This window comes from Gymnodraco acuticeps, unplaced genomic scaffold (assembly GCF_902827175.1).
Source record: "Gymnodraco acuticeps unplaced genomic scaffold, fGymAcu1.1, whole genome shotgun sequence".
In the NCBI taxonomy this organism is placed as follows: Eukaryota; Metazoa; Chordata; class Actinopteri; order Perciformes; family Bathydraconidae; genus Gymnodraco; species Gymnodraco acuticeps.
The window spans coordinates 1,126,220-1,134,163 of NW_022990772.1; positions in this window are offsets into that span (position 1 = coordinate 1,126,220).

Genomic DNA, 7,944 nt, shown 5'->3' on the forward strand with positions numbered 1-7,944 from the left:
CTGCTTGCTAGCTTTTTATGCTAAATTGATGAATATCATGCAGGACATAGGACACAGTCCTTCTACCACAACAAAAGAGCAATGTCAGCCTTTGTTTTTGAATGTTATTTCAAAGTTTATCTGTCAGCATAGTTATACAGTCATGCCAGCATTGTCTCAAAAGTGCCTGCGTTGTTTCCTTTCCAGCCTTCACATCCTTTGCCGCTGTCCTTTTGCATCTACGCATCTTTCTTCCACAACTATTAAAGAACAAAGGATCAGCATGAAGTTAAAGAGATATACATAATTTCTGTGCTAAGGGTCTTATACAGAGGCAAGCTCCCTGCCTCGCTGCCAACTCGGGTGGGCGTAGGTAATTAGAGAGCAGGTCCTGTTGGTCCCAGGTCTCCAGGGAAACAGCTGCCATCCGCCTGTTCCCATGGAGCTGCTTGAGGCTGAGGTGTGTACCGACTCCTCTGCTCGCTACACTCTGCTCTGGAGGGATGCTCTTCCCTGAGTACATGGAGGCTTCCTTATTCCCTGCTATGCCTGCAGGTATCACTTCAAGATAACATTACATTTATATATTCTAATATTTAATATTCCATCTGTCACATACTTATGGAAATATAATACCTTGTTCATATCTTGTTTTTGTTCATTTGTAAATTCAACATGTATATTTTCTACTCTCTTGTTCATTTCTTGTCTTTTAATTTGTAGTGTACAATGCCATGTCTTTTTATGCTGCTGCAACACAAACATTTCCCACATTGGGATCAATAAAGTTCTATCTTATCTTATCTAACACATTCTGACAATATTAGAGTGAGGTGTACAAATCTGTGCGAGTCAATCACATTTCTTTCTCTCTATCTAAAGCACATGTGTCAAACTCAAGGCCCGGGGGCCAAATCAGGCCCTTGGTGGATTTCATTTCGACACACTGAGTTTTAATGGATGTTTCCTTCTGCACTTTTTTTCTTGCGACAACAGGGCATGTTTGTTTTTTTCTTTGAGGGAAATAGTTTTTTTGAAGCTGTTGAAAAATGTAATCATAAAAAAATGACTGCAGATTGAGCCTAAGAAATGAATGCAACTGATTATTTAATGTTTAATGTTGTTTTTATAGGCAATAATTTAAGCTTTGTTAGTTCCAGGTTTAATATGTGCAATAAGTTCATTTAATTAAGTTTTGCAATAAACATTGAACCAGTCCGGCCCTCCACTAGTACCCATTTTGAAATGTTGGCCCACTGTGTATTTGAGTTTGACACCCCTGATCTAAAGGATCAGGTTAAATAAAAATGGTCTGTAAATCTCTACTTTACTTCCTGATGTTTTGTATTACTGCCTTTGATTTAAAGATTGATGTAAAAATAGAGGAGGTTTTTTAAGAGGATGACGTGACGTGGCGATGTTCTTGTTTTTTCATTACATTTCCAGACTATGAATAAGAACAATTAAAGGAGTACAGAGAGGGCTGATCTTCTTCATGACAGACTTGCCGCCCCACAGCTGCAGCTCCAGCAGGAAGCAGAGACAGATCAGCAGCAGAGGACCAGGCTCCCTCTGTTTTCCTCTGATTCAGATCGGCTTGTTTTGGCTGACCCAGTTCAGTTGGAGTCCAAGTCCAAAATAAACAATATTGTATATATTATGAAAAGTAAAGGGACAGAAAAAGAGCGAGTTCATGTTTGTTTTTCTTCTAAAATATGTGCAATCTCCTGATTATTTTAGGGACATGTTTAAGACATTAGAATGATCTGCGTGGAGTGATAATGATCTGTCTGATGTGGTCTCTCCACGGAAAAGTTCAACTACCTTGTTAAAAATTCTTAAAATTAGATCTACTCCATCTTCCCCCTCTCTATAAATGTGCATATATTTTCAGAAGTTGAAATACACAGACCCAAGATGTCTCCTACTTTACTAACAAGTCAATTTTCAGTAGATTCGCCTAAGCGGCTGTGGCTTCAAATCAGGGGGTAGCAAGTTCGAGTCCCACTGCAGTCAGCATGTCGTTGTGTCCCTGGGCAAGACACTTCACCCCTGGGGATTGTCCACAGTACTGAATGTATGTAAGTCGCTTTGGATAAAAGCGTCTAACAAATGACATGTAATGTAAATGTCAGATTCCAAGTAGTTGTGATAAACTTGATGTGAAAGGCCTTTAGTGTCCACATCTTTGAATACACCATTGTTCACAGAGAAGGTCAAACATCTTAGTGAGGTGATAATCACCAAAATAAATGTTATACTTTAATGAAATGCCTTTGAAGAGTTGGTTTGCCAGTAAGAGACATCAAATGTAACTGATAATTCCTGGGCTGTCAGAATCTAGCAATGTGTTGGATTACACTATTCACTATCTGGAGGCTCAGTCCTTAGACGGACTGCATACCAGACATCAAAGGCAACCGTCATGAACGAGCTTGAGCCAAAGGGAACTTTGTAATTAGATCTCATTGAACACTTTAGATGTTACAATGTACAGTATGCAGCTAACTATGTTGAGACAGGTAAACAAGCCGGGTATTTCATCAGGGGGGATGAAATACCAAGCTTCGAGGGCCGTTAACACCCCGTTGCATAACCCTTGTGTTTGATTTAAGAGTGGGGGAAACCTCAGGGTCAATTTCACAGACACTCGCTTCACCTATAGCGCTTTTACACTGCAGAGTGCTTCCGCCCATCTGTGCCCCTTTTCCTGCAGTCCACGTCCCTCCACTTCCACGAGGTCAACCACCATCCACGCCCTTTGTCTTAACCCCCCTCCCCTTCTCACATGAGCTTTTATTTATCTTCCTCATTATTTTCTTTGCCACTCCTTAAAGCTAATCTTGCCTCTTCCCATTCCCTGGCCCTCTTCCTCTCTCCCTCGCCCCCTTGTCGTGACATTGGCCTGTGACACGTGTGGGAAACTTCTGCGGGGCCCCCGCTTCGGGTAGGACACTGATATACTGAGAGTGCTGGGTGACGGGACTATTTTGGGAACTTGTAAATATGAGAACTTCCTTCCCTAAAGTGTATCTAATGTCCCAGAGGATTATTAACAAAGAGAAGCAATACAGAGGCAAAAATGCAGCGCGTCAAGTATCGCTGTATTACAGCTCTGCTTTGTTTTGGGGTTAAGTTTGAATCATTAAAACCGGTGAACACCACCTTGTTTTTTAGGACTCGAACTTCCAGAAACACATTTACAGGTTGAAGAGACAAGTTGTTTCTCATTTACAAGCTTCCTTTGCCAACAGTTGTTCTTTTGTCTTGATAATAGCATTTTCAGGTGCTTCCACAAATTAGGCCAAGTTTTAGCGGGAGCATCCTGATCACAGTTCTAGGCATGCATAACACTCTCCCTTACTTGGAAGTAAAGAGATAAGGCAGGGAGCAAAACAAGGAGGAAACATTATTGAACTGGAACTTCAGGGGAGGAAGCTGAGATTGCGATAAGAGAGATCTGGGCTCCGCTGCCAGCCTTTAAGCTGCAAACAGATCAGGTTTGATGTGAACAATATTGATTTGCTATCTCTGCATTAAAGGCAATACTGCAAGGCTGGAAGTAGGTCGACTAAGCTGAGACTAATAATAATAAGGGCTAAAACCATTTGTCAGAAAATGTATTGGTGACAGGCAGTTAATCTGTCATTCATCGTTCAAGCATTCCAGCTTCTCTAAAATGAGAAGTTAAAAATAATGGACGTTTGAAGATGTCACCAGCATTATAAAACTGGAATGGTGATCGGAGAGCATGGACCTCTGCCAAGGACAATAGTGCATCACACGCTCCTCGGAGGATCCCATTGCCTGTGTTGGGAAGTCTTTCTGCTGATTTCTGTGTGTTCAGGAGCTTGAAGTCCTAATGTGGAAACCCTGAAAATTAATTATGCCGTAGGTCCACATTATTTAAAAAGGATTTGAGTATTTGCATGACAACGAAGAGCAAAGGAAACATCAGGCAAAACTTGAAAATGTGTCCTAAAAGTTTCTAACTGCAGGCAAGCTTTTTTGTTATTCATCCCATTAAAATAAATCGTTTTTTTTCCAATTACTGACAACAAGCACAGGTGCCCAATCTCGCATTGTTAACCAAAATGGAACTTCATTTGTTTATCGGCTGTGTTTCAGGTCAGCCCAAAAATGTAATGAGTTTTTCCTTGGACCATACTGCACTCTTCCACCTAGTTTCATGAAAATCAGGACGGTTGTTTTTCTGTAATTCTGCTGACAGACAAACAGCCAAACTTAGCCATACACTTATCCTCCATGTTGGACTGAAATATGATCGAGATCACAATCTCAATCTCAATCTCAATCTTTATTTATTTATATAGCACATTTAAAACAACCTTCAGTTGACCAAAGTACTGTACAGGCAGTAACTACAATATTAAATAACACAATGGGAGAATTAAAAACATAATAAAAAGCACAATAACTAGAAACATATAAAAAATAAATAAATAAAAAACACATACAAATATAAAAATGTAATGTTCAACTAGTATTTAATGGATGAATTTGCCCCATATTCAAAAATATCCTCAGCTAAACGACCGCCATGACCTATTCATGAAATTTAAATCAACATTAATAATGTATGGCAACTGCTCTGACGCTTAAAGACAGACTCCCCATCAGTAAAGACGACTAATAGGAGATATTTGTCCTATGAATGTTACTTATTCAATGATGATCTGTTTCATTTTCTTTTAGCTCTTTGTCTATCTCTCACACACACACACACACACACACACACACACACACACACACACACACACACACACACACACACACACACACACACACACACACACACACACACACACACATACCATGTATACATCACTTCAGGGGACATTACATTGACTTACATGCATTTCCTGGAGACTTATCCTAACCTTAACCATAACCAACACATGCCTTACCCTAACCCTTAACCTTAACCTTAACCTTAACCTTAACCTTACCCTTACCCTAATCCTAACCAAGTCTTCACCCTAAAATTAATGATTCCCCTCATGGGGACCTCCAATTTGTAAGGGAGGCGAGTCCCCACATGTGACTATGTAAACAGATTTAGGTCCCCACAAGTATAGTAATGCTAGGCCACACACACACACACACACACACACACACACACACACACACACACACACAACACACACACACACACACACACACACACACACACACACACACACACACACACACACACACACACACACACAGTCTTGAATAATTAAGTTGGTCCCCTTATGCCACCCAAGAGTTCTATCACATGTGAGAAAAATGGCCACGGTCGTACTTGCACTCACAAGTCTTGGCATCTTTACTCTGCAGACACACAGAGGTGCAATGAAGATAATTTCCACAGTATGAACCTTGAGATACGGAGAAACTAATCGTAGATGTGATCTGGAAAGAACAGAAAACAGCGTTCATAAAGATGGATCCTTGTGACAGATAAAGTCTGACCTGAAACTCTATCCTCTGCTTTCTCTATGACTACTTATTTTCTCCACTCTCATCCTCCTTCCAGACACTCACTCTGTCTGATGGTATCAGGTCTTCTGCTCACATCATGGCTGAAAGGATGAGAGCTCCAAAGTGTACATAAGGCATGAGTACTCTTCAAAGGAAGGCCCTGCTGGAGCTTCAAATATAACAACAGATCTAAGCGAACATTACACAACCACACCTGTTGCTCAAGGCTACAAGACACAAGCAACCACTTCCACTGAACCACAGCGTAATCATGTCTTATAACACTGTTGCCTCTCAGACTGGGAGTTTACATTTGGACAATGGATGTTTAAATAGAAACATGTTTAGTGATCTAATACAGTGGAAAATAACGCTGAGATGTGTAGCTTAGCTTGGCTACAATAATCCAATGAACTCATCCCTTTACTTGCCAGAGTCAGATCATGAAGTGCTGAGCTCTGTATTGGCCCTCCCCTCACTTTATGATGTCAAATCAATAGAGTGGCGCCACCTAGTGATACATATGGGTTTGAACAAAAGGAATTTCTTCCAACATGTCATTTAAAACGTTTAGAGGGGGACAGATTTTACACTAAAGCAATCAAGAATTATTTAAATGATGTTGGACTCATTTTAAGCAGGTGTTTCTGAATTAAGCAATACATCTGATTTCTTATTAGAACCAAAGACATATTTCCCCTAGAGGCTTTAATGTATCATCAATTTGCTGTTTTGTTTGGTGTGGAACAAAGTAATAATGTTATCATAAATGGCTTACATTCAAAACATGCCATCTTTCATGCAGAAGAATGCCTCTTACTATTTGAAAACTAGGAATCTGTTGTTTTGTATTGATTTCTAAATGTTAGGTTGTTTTCTAAATTGTAGGTATGGTGAAATTCATTGTAGGTCTATTTTCTTAACACAGATACATGTAATAGTTTCAATTGGTTTTATTAATTTTTTCGGTTGTTTTTTCTTACTTTTTATCTTCTTTACCTGTGTTTATGTATCATGTACACAAACAAAAATGCCATGTATTTGTTAACCCACTTGGCAATACAACCTGATTCTGATTATAAGAGAAAAATAATAGCAAAATGTATTTCTGAACATGGACAACGATGTGGTTGAACAGATACATGGAGCAAAAAGGAGGAAGCAGATAGTAAGGGGCCATCCAAAGGTTTGAAAACACTGAAATAGTTTGTTTTCTTTCCTTCTGGATCACGTTGGTTCTTGTCCAGCGGTGACTTCCCTTTCTATTCTCACAATCATTTTTGTCTTTTTTCCCATCACCCAGCAGGGGTCTGGGAAAATCTATGACATCACCAGAGGCCTCTGTAAACCTTTCTCAGCCACACAGGGCTCAGCAAGCAAATGAGTGACAGGTATTTCCTTTCGGCATAAAACAACAGATACAATTGAATTAATTTGAGATGTGGTAAGATAACTTGATTAGTAACGAAAAACTACCCTTTAGATATTGAGTCTATGTACCAAACGTATGATAGCTCTATGAACGTATAAGAGCTCTGTAAACATTACATAATACGTTTGCAAGAACAGGTGAAAACCAATTCACTTCATTTTATTGTTTAAATCTCATTATGAAGTTTACTGATTATCTCGAACTCTTCTCTACTGTATTTTTACTATCCAATTGTATTTTCCTTTGTCCTTGTTTAAATGTGTTGTAATTGCATTATTTAGTAATACCAGTAGAAGTGGTAGTAGTAGTAGAATCAACAACAGTGGGAAATTAAAACAAATCATTGTCTAGCTTTTACGGGAAGAATAAGTAAAATATACAGCAGCCTGAAAAGGAACATTCAATTATTATTGTTATAATGTTGTTTTTTATATTTGTATTCCAAACTTTTTCTCTATTAATTAAAAATATTTAACAGCCTTAAGTTAAACATTAGACAATGCATTCACAAAGAAACAAGAGGTTTACAATAAAGAGTCTGGCTTACCCTCTGTGCTGCCGTTAAGTGTCCTTTCTTCATGGGGGAAAGATAACTCGCTCAAACCAAAGGCAAAGCAGATGTTTGAAGATTGGTTATTCCCCATGCTGTTTTTCTTTCAAACCGTTTTGAATTTAAGAGTAAATTAGCCACCTAAAATGACGTTTGCTAAAATAACACGTTTGAAGTGTGGTCTGTTCTAGCAGTGGGTCTCGTGTGAGTCAGGAAACTGCGTTATAATAACAAGACCAAATCCCGCCTGAAATTTGAAGATTTGTAAACAATAAGCACGTGGCTATTGCTATCACTTATTCTGTCCAATCAAGTCCAACCTAAAGTGTGTGTGTGTTTGTGCGTGTGTGAGTGTGCGTGCGTCTAACCAGTTAAATATACACATGACAATAAGAGTATAGCCTACTCCTACTGTATGGTGACCAGATTTTCAAAATGAAAACCGGGGACATTTTGAGTTTTGCGGTCAATATATCATTAACATATCCAATTGCCT